The sequence below is a fragment of the Pleurodeles waltl genome, chromosome 6 (assembly GCF_031143425.1).
Source record: "Pleurodeles waltl isolate 20211129_DDA chromosome 6, aPleWal1.hap1.20221129, whole genome shotgun sequence".
NCBI classification, from domain to species: domain Eukaryota; kingdom Metazoa; phylum Chordata; class Amphibia; order Caudata; family Salamandridae; genus Pleurodeles; species Pleurodeles waltl.
Window position 1 is genome coordinate 1,578,841,953 of NC_090445.1, and position 13,235 is coordinate 1,578,855,187.

Below are 13,235 nucleotides of genomic sequence, written 5' to 3' on the forward strand. Positions count from 1 at the left end.
AAGATTTTTCGACTTTGGCATTTCTGCTTTTGCCTGTTATGTAGTTAGAAGGGTGTTTTGGTATCCTGTGGAATGAAACAAACGAGGAATTGTAACTTGTGGTCAAGATCCCTGTATTCCACTCTTTTTGCTTAATTTTATTGAGGAGAAAGTTGAAACACTTCCACACTTTGGGAAGTCCCATGATGGGTGATAAAGACTCTAATTTGCATATTACAGTAGGCGTTGGGCAGTCAGGGGGAGAGAGGACCCGGTGAAACAAAGATATAAGGAGTCTAGAAGTCCCAGTATCTATGCAAAGAAGGGAGTGCCTCCTCACGATCGCACTGATGCACATTTTGTACCTGTGTGATCCATAATTCAGAAGGGCCGTACAAGCATCTTCTGCTATTCTGTGATACCAAAGTGGGCCATGGAGAAAAAAGTGGGTGAAATTACCTACTGTTGTCCCATTACACTTTGTGTAATATAGCGCCATATAAGCCAGATGGCCAGTTCACACTGCGTAGCAAACAGTTCAAGCTGCTTTTTTGCGCTTCATAAGCTAGAGACAGCAGGAAGACTTCTACAGTGCTCATCAGTGGAAATGGAAACTGTCAGACCCCTATCACGCGGCCACAGGGCAAGTAGGGGGCTAATGGGCCTTAAATGAGGGAATCAAAGTTGTTTGCCTCTGATATTCTGCTGGCCATCTTATTGTAGCTTGTCAAACTGTACCAAGCATGACCTTTTCGTGCTTGACTCTCAGGGGTAGAGACGGTAAGCAGTCACAGGCTTGTCAAGGAGGTAGTATAGAGTTGCTTGAGCTTGTATCTTAACAATTAATCAACAGTTTAGTACGCAGATGTCCAGCCCATTGCTTATCTTTAGAAGAAAGCACTTCACTACACAATACAATGAAATGCTGCGCACAACCAGCAACAGAAAACAATTTAGGGTCTCTGGACACTATTCAGATCAGTGCTGCACCTTGTCACCCTTCCCGCTCCCCCCAATGTCCAGGCTCTAGCCCGCTTCTGGTTGATCCCCCTCCTCCATGAGAAATGCAGTAGTAGTGTGAATCTTGCTCAGGTGCAGAATAATAATACCCAACTATATTTGTGCTAGGTCTCAGTTCAGTAGTTCAGTATTTTACCAGTCTCAATTGGAATCAGTCCTGTTAGCTCATCTTTGTCTGACTGAACCTTCAAGCATGCATGCACACTTTGCTTGAGTGGCTTCATGCTGGTTAGCAATTCTTTTCTGCGTCCTGATGCTCTGGGGAAGCACATGGCTGTGCATCCTGTCTGGTTTCTTTGGTGGGAGGAGACAACAATCCCAGTTCGGCATGGTCCCGGCCTGACTGATGGTTGGAGTCTCTGGCTTTTGAGGCTTGGCCATGGGACCACACAAGGGTTGACAGGTCATTGCTCAAACCTCCATTGGGCCCAAGGACATTCTAGAAAGATGCAGCCCACAAGCTGTTTACTATTTCAGCTGCTGGTGACCTGATTGCACTGGACACTATTTGGGCAGTTGCAGCCCTCGAAGCAGCTAATTACTGCTGGGAAGTTGCAGCCACGCACAAGCTGAGTCATTGCTCCCAGAAGGAACTGGCATGGGGACACACTGCACCTTGGAGCTTCCCTGACATACATTTCCCTCTCACAGCGGGCAAGCAGGTTTCTATCTGCATCAGGACAGGTAAACAGCATCTCCAGCAAGAAATGGAGAACTCAATTTATGTCCTCCAACCTCTGGGAGACTGCCTGTTATACAAAAGCTAGCTCTGATTGCACAGATGTCCTCTGAGTACTTTATGGAGCACTCCTTTCCTTGCCCATAGAGAAGTTGGAACTATAAATCACTCCTTTCCTTGCTCATAGAAGACTATAGACTGGAACAATAAGTAGAGTAGCAGGGTCTTGCTTTTACTCACAACTGGCAGACAGGGGATGCGGATCCACTGTCTGAAACTGTAGAATCGTATTACAGTGGTTCTTTTTCAAGTGAACTTTCCATGCTGTTTTTCAGAAACAGCTGTTGTGTAGAGTTCTGCATCTCATAGCAGGATAGCCTTCAGCCGAGAGCATCCACAGCAGAGGTACAAAGAGGTGTGAGTTTTCTGCATCTGGCTGTCATCACCCTCCTGAAGGAGTATTCAGGGCAAAACAAAAGGGCAGGCCTCACCTAGAAGTTTCTCATCTTGCCCGACATAGTCTGAAGCCCACCACTAATCACTAACATCCACCAAATGTCAGTGCTAAGGAAGACAAATCAGCAACTTCTTGCTCAGCGAAAGGCCTAATATAATATCTAAACTAATCCTAGTTTACAAACCCTTTACTTCAGTGTCTAGGCCACGTCCTTCCTGCTTCAGGAATGTGAGCAATACAATTCCACTGGCTGGGAATGCACCACTCACCTTCTTTGTTTGTAAAGCCAGGGTATCCAAAATTGATCCCACAGACTTCCTTTACTGTAGCGCACTCACACACATACTGTATCTCCCATGAAGGGTAATTATATCAGCATGCATAAACCGCACTCCGGATGTTAATGCTAGAACCTCAGTAAGTACATGGAAACAGAATTTACATGAGTGGCCCTGAGTGGGCCAGTAGGATTCCACTCCAGTGTGTCTAATATAAAGGTCTGCTCACACTATGGATTCGAAAACACAGTCTCCTTCTGCTGAGTCCATGACTGGGGCAGGAGTCTACAGCCAGTAAATAAGGGCTTGCTTGAAATGTGTCCTTCTGGGTCACTGGATCAGTCTAGGGTCTAGTCATCTCAGAGAAGGCCTATGCACGCACACTGGATCAGTGTGATACCAATCAAATCATATCAAACATCAGGATACCAGATACACACTTTTGAATAGTCAGAACAGGGGTACACTCTTGTAGACCATGAAGGGGATATTCCGTTCCCAGCAGGAATCTAGAGTAACAGCTTAAGCCCTTGAAGGCTATGTAAAGGGGCGGCCCCATTAACGGCACATGATATACCGGGAAGGAGGGCATCTATGATGTTCAGAATCTTAATCCTGCAACATACTGAAAGCTGATAGTTCCTTAGTACACTGGGGTATCCACTTTGATTGGTTCATACAAGGCCGGTAGCAGGATATCTTTGAACACGTAGTGGACTCCTGAAGGAACATTAAGCTAAAGGACTAGTTATGCTGATGCCTAGAGTTTTATTTGATAGTAGGCATCTCATAGAACTCCACCAGAACACCACTTAAACCTGCGGTGGTTTGTGTATGTTTGCAAAGAGCAGATTGTCAGACTGAGGAATATCATTATATGCTGTCAATTTCGAATGCAATTTGAATGCAATCTCAGCACCATTGCTAAAAGTCAGTGCCACTTTCCAATGTGTGGGAATGGACTCACCTACACCTACTGGAACCTGGTTTAATTGAAAAGCGGTAAACAATAACACATTAATGATGGAGGAGCTTGAACTCAATTACTAAGAACTTGGGGGCAGATTTATGGAAAGTGGCACTGCAGCGCGTGCAACGCCACTTTCCCTGCGCCCCTTAGCACCCCCCTACCGCCACCGTGTGTGCGCATCATGAAACAGGGTAGGGGCTAATAGCGTCATTTCTCATAACGCTATTGATGTGCTCTGCAGGAGTAGCGCCAAAATATTGGGGCTACTCCTGCAGAGTACACAGGACCCCATTCTACAGAATGGAAGCCCCCTTTTAAGGTCTACTTTTGAGCAGGCATTAAAAGTGCTGTAAAAAATGGCGCAAGTTAATCTCATAGATCTCCTTTTGCCATTTTTCCGGCTCCCCTAACGGAGGAACGCCCCCTTTGCATACATTATGCCTGGTGCTGGCATAATGTAGCGCAAAGGGTTACAAAGTGGCACAATGTATGCATTGCACCACTCTGTAAATACGGCACAGGGATTTCGGCATTGTTGGGCCACATTGACGTAAAAAATAATGACGTTAATGGGCGCAAGGTGGCACAAGGGCATTATAAATATGCCCCTCAGTATGATAGACAAGTGCCTCTGGAACTTATGGTAAATCAAAAGCCATCCTATTTCTTGTCTTTCAGTTGACATTTGGTGCTGTATTTTCCCTTTCCAGCCTGCGCCGCCCTCAGTTATCAGTGTGGGAGAACGAGAGGGTGTTATACATGGCAGGCTGTCTGTATACCTGATTCTGGATGAGTATAGGTTCTTATGTTCATTTAGAGATAACCCCACCCTCTCCTCAGAATGCAGACTTTGAGCATAATCTTTCATGATGACCAATACTCTGGCCCATGGATTAACTGTTTTATAGTTTTCCAGACGTGCCCTAATGAAATCAAGGAGAAGGGATGTCTGAAGGGCATAATCATGTTTGCTAAAATAATTCACATGTGCAGTTTAGGTGTATCTAACTTGAGCATCTCTTACTTATATTTTACTTAAAGTGTACAGAGTGGAAGCGTTCAGGTGGAAACTGCAAATGGTTCAAGTGTCCAGCACTCGACTTATTTATTTGAGGTGATTCCAATTACTACCACTACCTCAGGCTCCATTGCCCCGCCCGCAGCAATCAACAGAATTGTCTGTAGAATACCACAGATCTAGAAGGAGATAGAAAGCATCAGAAATTCAACATATCTAAGAGTCCTCTAAGAGGCAAGAAGCGCAAACAATGTTGAAGCTAGTCCTCCCCTCTGCTCTCTTCATCAATATTTCTTTACACGGTTCATCAGTTACCATTAAGTTAGTGAATTTCTCTGGATACAGTAGGCTGATAGTTTCAATGGAACACAATTTCTTTTAGAATGCTTTATTTGAAACAGTTATTTTTGTATTTCACCCGTTTTTCCGTATCCATTTGCTTAAGAGGTTTAACATGTCTCAGGCAAAGCACAATGTTTTATGGTTCTTCACCATTGCTGGCTGTTATAGTTTCTCTTGTTTTTTCAGATTTATATTTGTGTGTTTCCGTTTAAAGAGTAACTAGGTCTTCTCCTTCTTTCCATTCTTTCTCTTGTTTTTCTTTTCAGGACCTTGAAGAACTTTGTTTTTCAATCTAGGTGTAATGAGTAACTAATATGCATTGTAGATGTATCTATCTCTGTTAAATTTCGCTATTAAACGGGCATAGGTGCCACCTTGTGAGTTTGTTTTTCAAAAACAAAGAAATGTTGCTGCTCGGCACATTGAAGTTGGTATCTGCACTGCAAAGCTTTGGGACCTTCAAAGGAGCCATCGTGTTAGCGGCTCCTCTGCAGGCAAAGCGGCCTGTGCCTGACTGGTGGAAATCTCTAAATATGGCAGTCGGCAGTCTGCCAGGTCTGTGGAGTGTTGGACCTGGCCCTTTTTGCCCCCCAGGAATGACCTAGGTGAGACCATTTCTGGTTTGGGGAGATCCAGACTCTGCCAGAAGGGAAGGGGTCAGGAGACCTGCGCCAGCCAGAATCTTGTGTGGCCCTTGGGGACGGTGTATCCCTTGTGGGGGGTGAGTGTGCCCTCAAGGAAATCCTGGCGTGCCTGGCAATAGTTCAACCTCAGGGTGGTGACTCTGGGTTGGATGACCAGGTTCAGGGGTTAAACTCTGACCTGGTGGGGGGTAGGTGTGCCCCCAGGAAGTCCTGGTGTGCCAGGCAATGGTTCAACCTCAGGGTGGTGACTCTGGGTTGAAGGACCAGGTTCAGAGGGTAAACTCTGACCTGGTGGGGGGTAGGTGTGCCCCCCAGGAAGTCCTGGGTTGCCAGGCAGTGGTCCAGTCTGAGGGTACAGACCCTGGACTGGAAGGCCAGGTTCAGGGTGTACCCCCTTACCTGGGGGAAAGGGCTACTGCTATCAGTGCCCTTACCATGTTGTCTTCTGAGGGTGGGGGCACTCCTAGTTGGGGGGTGCAGGATCCCAGAAGGAAGGGCAGGGGGAGGGAAACCTCACCCCTGGCCCTAGTCCAACCTGAAGGTACAGACCGCAGGTTGGAAGACCAGTTGCAGATTAACACCCCTGCACTGGTGGTAGAATTGTGCAGGACTGCTTCTGTAAGCACCCTGACAATTTTGGACTCTGGTGGTGCCGCTTCAGGAGGGTACAGAGCCCCAGAGGGGAGAACCAGGGTCAGGCTGTTATCCCTGACCTGGTGGAAGGGAGAGTGGTCAAAGGGTGCCCAGCACCTGGGGCTACCGCCCCCCACTCTCTACAGTCACAGTGGTTAGAGAGCCTTGAGAGGCCTGGGGCCTGGCTCTCATCCCTGACAGCTGTCAATGGCCACTGTGGCTTGATGTCCTGGTAGACAGAGCTGTCCCTGGGGGGGGGACAGGTATCACACCCCAGGGATGGAGTGGGCAACACCACTGTGTTGGCCCTGGTGGTACTATCCGGGCCCTGGGATACATCTGTGAGCAAAGTAAGGTTAGGTGCTGAACAGAGGGTAACTGCAGGAGAGGAGAAGGGTTCCCCATGGGTTAGCTTAGTGGGCTCTGAGAGTATGGACAGAGGGATCCAACTGGAGTCAGGAAGGCGTAGAACTGGAACATGCCCCTGCTGTTGTGGGCCTGGGTCCTTTATCTATTGCCTCAATCAGGGAAGTACATCAGGGTATTGATTGTTCTGCCTATGCTTTAGGCTGGTAGGGGGTCATGTTGGCCCTGGTCCTTTTTGCAGGGTCATCCCCAAACTTTTTTGCCTCCTTCCTCCTATTTCTCCTGACCTGTTTTTGTTGGCTTTAGGACTATGAGCACTTTACCACTTCTAACCAGTGCTAAAGTGCATATGTTCTCTGCGTAAAGTGTACTGTTGATTGGTTTATCCATGATTGGCATACTTGTTTTATTAGTAAGTCCCTAGTAAAGTGCACTAGAGGTACCCAGGGCCTGTACATCAAATGATACTAGTGGGCCTGCAGCACTGGTTGTGCCAGCCACATAAGTAGTCCTGTAATCATGCCTCAGACCTGCCACTGCAGTGTCTGTGTGTGCAGTTTTAAACTGTAAATTCAACTTGGCAAGTGTACCCACTTGCCAGGCCTAACCCTTCCCTTTTCCTACATATGACACCCCTAATGTAGGCCCTAGGTAGCCCCATGGGCAGGGTGCAGTGTGTGGTTAAGGTAGGACATATACTAATGTGTTTTATCTGTCCTGACAGTGAAATACTACCAAATTAGTTTTTCACTCTTTCAAGGCCTATCTCTCTCATAGGTTAGCCTGAGGGATGCCTTTAAACATGATTAAAGCGTAGATTCCCCATGGGAGCAGATAGACATGTGGAGTTTGGGACCTCTGAACTCACAATTTAAAAATACATCTGTTAGTTAAGTTGATTTTAAGATTGTGTGTTTGAAAATGCCACTTTTAGAAAGTGGGCATTTTCTTGCTTGAACCATTTTTGTGACTCTGCCTGTTTGTGGATTCCCTGTCTGGGTTAGTTTGACAGTTGGGCTGTTTGCACCTCTCTCCAGACAGTGTCACAAAGGGGGCTGGGGTGTAGCCTGCATATTCTTATGAGCCATCTGTGCTGGGAGGGAAGGGAGGAGTGGTCACTCGCACCTGAAAGGGCTGTGCCTGCCCTCACACAATGCAGTCTCCAACCCCCTGGTGTGTGCCTGAGGCCTTGCCTGGGCAAGGCAGGATTTCACAAACAAGTGAGACTTTCCTTTGAAGTAAGCCTACTTCAAAGACCAAAATGGGTATAAGAAGAGCACCCAAACCCACAGACTCAAGACACTTGGGGTAGACACTCTACTTTACAGACACTTCCTGGAGAAGAAACTTGAACCAGAACCTGCATCCTGCCAAGAAGAACTGCCTGGATGCCCAAAGGACTGACCTGTCTGCTTTCTGTGAAAGACTGCAGCCTTGCTGTTTCCCTGCTGCCTTGCTGCTCTCTGGCTGAGGAGAAGAAGTGCTCTCTAAGGGCTTGGATAGAGCTTGCCTCCTATTCCGTGAAGTCTCAGAACCAAAAAGACTTCAGCTCTACAAGAAAGACTCCTTGTGCAGCGAAATTCAACGCACAGCCTGCCAGAAACGATGCACAGCCTGCACCTTGGTGAAAATTTCACTGCATGCTGAACCGGAACGACACAGCCTGACTTTGCACCGAGAAGATCGACGCAGCACCAGCATAGCGACTGGAAATTCGACGCACGGCCTCACTGGATCGACACACAGCCGAGCCGGAATGACGCAGCCCGACTTCCAGAGATAAATCGACACAGCGCCTGCCGTGTGGTAGAAAATTCGATGCCACGGCCACCGGATCGACGCAGCTCCTGTGACTTCGTCCTGCCAATGCCGGAAATCCACGCATCGTCCCCGGAGCATCTATAAACCCTGCAACCTGAAGAGGATCCTCGACCGAACGCCGGAAATTGACGCACAGCCATCCTTATGTGAAAACTAAATGATGCATCACCGTGTGCGGCCCGAGAAATCGGCGCACACTTCTTTGTTTCCACACTTCTCCAATGTGCTTGAAAGAGACTTCCTTTGCTTTTAGAAGACTTAAGACACTTTATATAACTTTTCAGTGATATCTCAACATATACTTATTGCATTTTAATCATTTTGACCTGCATCATATTAGATAAATATTATATATTTTTCTAAACACTGTGCGGTGTATTTTTGTGGTGCTATATGGCATTATTGTATGATTTGTTGCACAAATACTTTACACATTGCCTTCTAAGTTAAGTCTGACTGCTCACTGCCAAGCTACCAGAGGGTGGGCACAGGATAATTTGGATTATGTGTGACTTACCCTGACTAGAGTGAGGGTCCTTGCTTGGACAGGGGGTAACCTGACTGCCAACCAAAGGCCCCATTTCTAACATGGAGTATATACCCTCTCTGCCCTGGTGCAATTGTGTACATTCCTCCAAACTGGCAATGGGGGGAGTATTAGGTGCCCACTTCCACATCTGACAACAGTGCGAATCAAGGAAAACAATGATTGAAACAAGTGCTACACTTCCGATGAAGATACTAAGAAGGTTTGTATATTTTTTTAGCTGGTTTCAGTGACGTTTTTGTTCTAATATCCCTAAATGTTGAGTAATTAAAGAAGGCTAGCATCTAGAAAGGTTCTAATGGATGTGTTATGTTTCACCCATCCTAAGTGCAGCATGTCTAGGCAGGCGCGGCCCGTCTTTAGGGCAGAGGGGCCACCCCCCCCACCTTTTACCCCTCATGAAGAGTGCCGGTCAGGCTGGACAAAGGTCAGCGTGACAGACACTCTTCATGTTCAGGTCAGGCAACCAGGAGCAGACATGCGCGATTTGCGCAGACTCCTGCTGCCTGAGCTGAACTTTGCTGGGCTAAAGAGGTCACAGCTCCTGTGGGCGTGACCTCCTTTCCTCAACAAAGGTGCCTTGAGGCCCTTCCTGAGGTGACGAGGGAAGCATCACCCATTGGCTTTGACCTGGGCTCTTCAGGTTTAAGCTCTGAAGCTCCCAGGGCGAGTGTCAATCAGTGACACTGACCCTATCTCACTCTGTGACAAAGGTGGGACTGCTGCCTTCCCTCATTGGCTGACCTAAGGTGCATGTGTGTGTGAAAGAATGAGTGTGAGTGTGCATTCCACCCACCCCCCTCCCTTCTAAAACTGCCATCCGCCACTGTGTCTAGGGCTAGTGTGAGTTTGTCCTGTCATGGAACTGATGACTTTGTCCAAACAAGACCTCATCACCTACTAAAAATATGCTCCCATTTGGATGACAAAATTGTTCCTTTCGAAGCATCCACAATAGGAAGACATACACAGATGTAACCACTGTGTGATATGATAGTCATTGCTTGAACAGAGCCTGTTGTGCATTTTTATTATTTTAAAACAAGTAAACATCATAAGTGATGTTATAGAGCCAACCAAGCGAATAGGCTGGGACCACATCATGAGGTTGTTTTTCATTTTTTTGTATTAAAGAGCCAAAGGGGTTGTATGATGGAACCGCTCATGCATCAACCATGCATGCCTGAACAACGTGGTCGGAACAACGACCCCGTTGTTTCCATGCATGCCTTTATCACGCATGCCTTTACAACGACTTTTCATTGTAAAGGCAAGCCTAGTAAAGGCATGTGTGGAACAGGCATGTATGGTTATTGCATGCCACGCCCCAACCCTAAAACAGAAACACCCAAACCCCCCACACTTAAAAACTACACCGATACCCCCCACCCACAAAGAGCCCTAAAACCGATCTCCACCCCTAAAAATAAAACAACCCAACCCCTAAAAACAAAACTACCCCAACCCCTCACCCCGCCCCTAAAAACCCGACCCACACCTGCTCTGAATGCAAAATGTCTCCAGCCCCCATCCCTGACCCTAAAAACCCAATCCCTCCACCTGCCCTGAATACAAAATTACCCCAACACCCCACCCAGACCCTAAAAACACGACACCCGCCCACCCTCAATAGAAAATTACCCCGACCCTCCCACCCCTAATAACCCACCATCCACCTGCCCTAAATACAAAATTACCCCAACCCCCACCCCTAAAAACCTGACCGCCCCACCTACCCTAAATACAAATTACCCTGACCCCTACCCCTAAAAACCCACTCTCCCACTCGTCCTAAAAACATAATTACCCGAACCCCCAATTACAAAATTACCCTGACCCCCCTCCCCGTCCCTAAAAACCCGACCCCCCCACCGGCTCTAAATACAAAACTACCCTCACCCTGCCCTAAAAACAAAATAACCACAACCCCCCACCCCTACCCTAAAAACCATAGTACCGACCCCCACCCCTGCCTCTATTAAAAAAAAAAAACTAACCACCCCAACCCCTTCACCCCCGCCACCACCCATAAAAACTACTCCCAGCCCTGCCCCAGCCCCACTTAAAACCTGACCACGTCCTCTCCTGATGGATCTTCCTTTTTCTGTGCCTTAACCACACATGTGCGTTGTTTAAGGCAGAGAAAAAGGCCTGCGTTACTCAGGTAAGCGTCATTCCGCTTGCGTGAACAATGCAGATGTGGTTCCGGACGCGTTGTTCCGGATCTTTCCCAGCCAAAGGTATTATTTTTGGAAGAGAGACAAATGAAAAAAAAGTTTTCATGTCTTCTCTTGGACTGCAACTGGGTGGTGCTCCAAACCAGGATGCAAACTTGTCCCCTGTGCTTGATATACTTCTTTGAGGCCGAGCCTCAATAAGATCAAATTTATAACCTAAGGATAATGGAGAACTGTGAAGAAGTAATATTAAGGTGACAAGCGCTAGAGCACTAGGAAAGAGCGACCATGAAGCACTGCGGCTCCATTGTCAGGTGATCCGTGTTGGGATGAAGATGTACTTGCAAATTAGAACTAGATGAACCCCAAGCACAACCTGATCATCTATTTCACAGAATACGAACTATAGCAATAAACTGATTGGCTACACAAACAAACCACTATACCTCAGTGTTTAGACAACGTTTATTCATTGAATGTGAATCTTGCTCTCTTGGCCTGTCACCTCCCCTGATCAAAACACCTTTTCCACTTTATATATTAAAGGAATAAACAATTGCATCGTAACCCTGCTTTCTGGACTGGTTTGGAAAGCCATAAATCTGTAAGACACATTGAGTGCAGGCCTCTACCACATAATCCACGCTGCGACGTGCTATGGCCCGGTTGGCTGCTTTATCTTTTCTTTCTGTTTCTCTCTCTTTTTTGGGTGGAAGCACATTTTTCATTCTTGGAATATTCTGTTAGCAGTTCACTTATTTCTATGAAAAGCCGACCACTTACCAAAAGAACAGGGATTTGCCTCGGAGACGTGCTGGCTGGACACAAACCTTCGAATTATCTAAGGAGAGAACATCTTGTGTAAGGTTCTCGTTAAATTTTCATTTTTTTTAATTGCTTCTTGGAATTCTGAAAATTGTCTTTGGAAAGAAGAGAATGTCCCCTTTGAAGTGAGTAAATCACTATTTCAAGTAACCGTGGCTATTATCATGTTTTAGTGTAAAAGGCTTGACTTTCTGAAAAGTTAATGTTTTGCTTGGGAAACGCTTGGAAGATGGTGTGTACACTGACACACGACCGCCTTTTAATTTCACTTGCCTCTTTAGGCGGGCTTTAGTGATTTATAATATAATATTAACATATGAATTGTACCTATATACGAAACAACTAACCACACTACATTAACTATAACTAGCCCCTTCTTCATGCACTCGTTGTACCCTTGCATATGACATATCTTATAGCATGTGAAATCGTAGCATTCATAGTAACATTTATGACATCTGAAATGACATGATTTGGGAAAACACAGTGCATGGTAAAGTGGTGAGTTATACTTGATGTTGTGTGGTGAGTGAGGTGATCAGACAGTACATGGGGGTGCGTGATATAATAATTTGAAGGTGGTGAGTAAATTGTACATTTAAGTTATAACTATAACTTTAGATTTTCTAAAGTTTATGTAGTTGAATTTGAATTTGTGTATATAGATAGATAAAAGAAATAAAGTGTTCCTAACTAAAAAGTATCCCTGACTTTAGTTTTTATCATTGAATTTCAACGTTTTTTATTTGTAATAAATACAAATTTCAAATTGTGCAGTTTACTGTCTTTGACTGAAGTGTCATTAAGTGGCATGTGGTACAGCAGAGTGGAGGAGAGTGCTGTAAAGTGTACTGTCAAACAGTATAGTGTTGTGAAGTGACATAAAGTGGAATATGGTACAGTGGAGTGATGTACAGTGGAATAGCATAAAGTGTAGTGCCGTAGAGAGGAGTGGTGTAGAGGGGAGTGGTATATAGTGGAGCAGTGTTGAGTAAAGTGGCATAGAGTTCAGTGTCGTACAGTGGAATGGCATAGACTGAAGTAACAGAGGGCCTCATTATGACCCTGGCGGGCGGCGGAGGCCGCCCGCCAGGATCCCGCCCTCCAAATTACCGCGCCGCGGTCAAAAGACCGCGGCGGGTATTACGAGTTTTCCCCTGGGCTGGCGGGCGGTTCCAGTTAAACCGCCCGCCAGCCCAGGGGAAAACGACCTTCCCACGAGGATGCCGGCTCGTAATCGAGCCGGCGGAGTGGGAAGGTGCGACGGGTGCTACTGCACCCGTCGCGTATTTCACTGTCTGCAAGGCAGACAGTGAAATACATTTTGGGGCCCTCTTACGGGGGCCCCTGCCGTGCCCATGCCATTGGCAGGGGCACGGCAGGGGCCCCCAGGGGCCCCGCGACCCCCCCTACCGCCATCCTGTTCATGGCGTCTTTCCCGCCATGAACTGGATGGCGGTAGGGGGGGTCAGAATCCGC

At 46.8% G+C, this 13,235-nt stretch overlaps 1 long non-coding RNA gene across 1 annotated transcript in view; it reads right to left on the reverse strand.

Moving 5' to 3' along the window:
• The window catches only part of LOC138302172 (uncharacterized), a 78,926-nt gene that overhangs the window by 15,157 nt on the left and 50,534 nt on the right, over positions 1-13,235 (reverse strand). The window contains exon 5 of the long non-coding RNA XR_011205323.1: positions 11,715-11,772. This is a non-coding gene — a long non-coding RNA (uncharacterized lncRNA). The remainder of the gene's footprint in view (positions 1-11,714; positions 11,773-13,235) is intronic.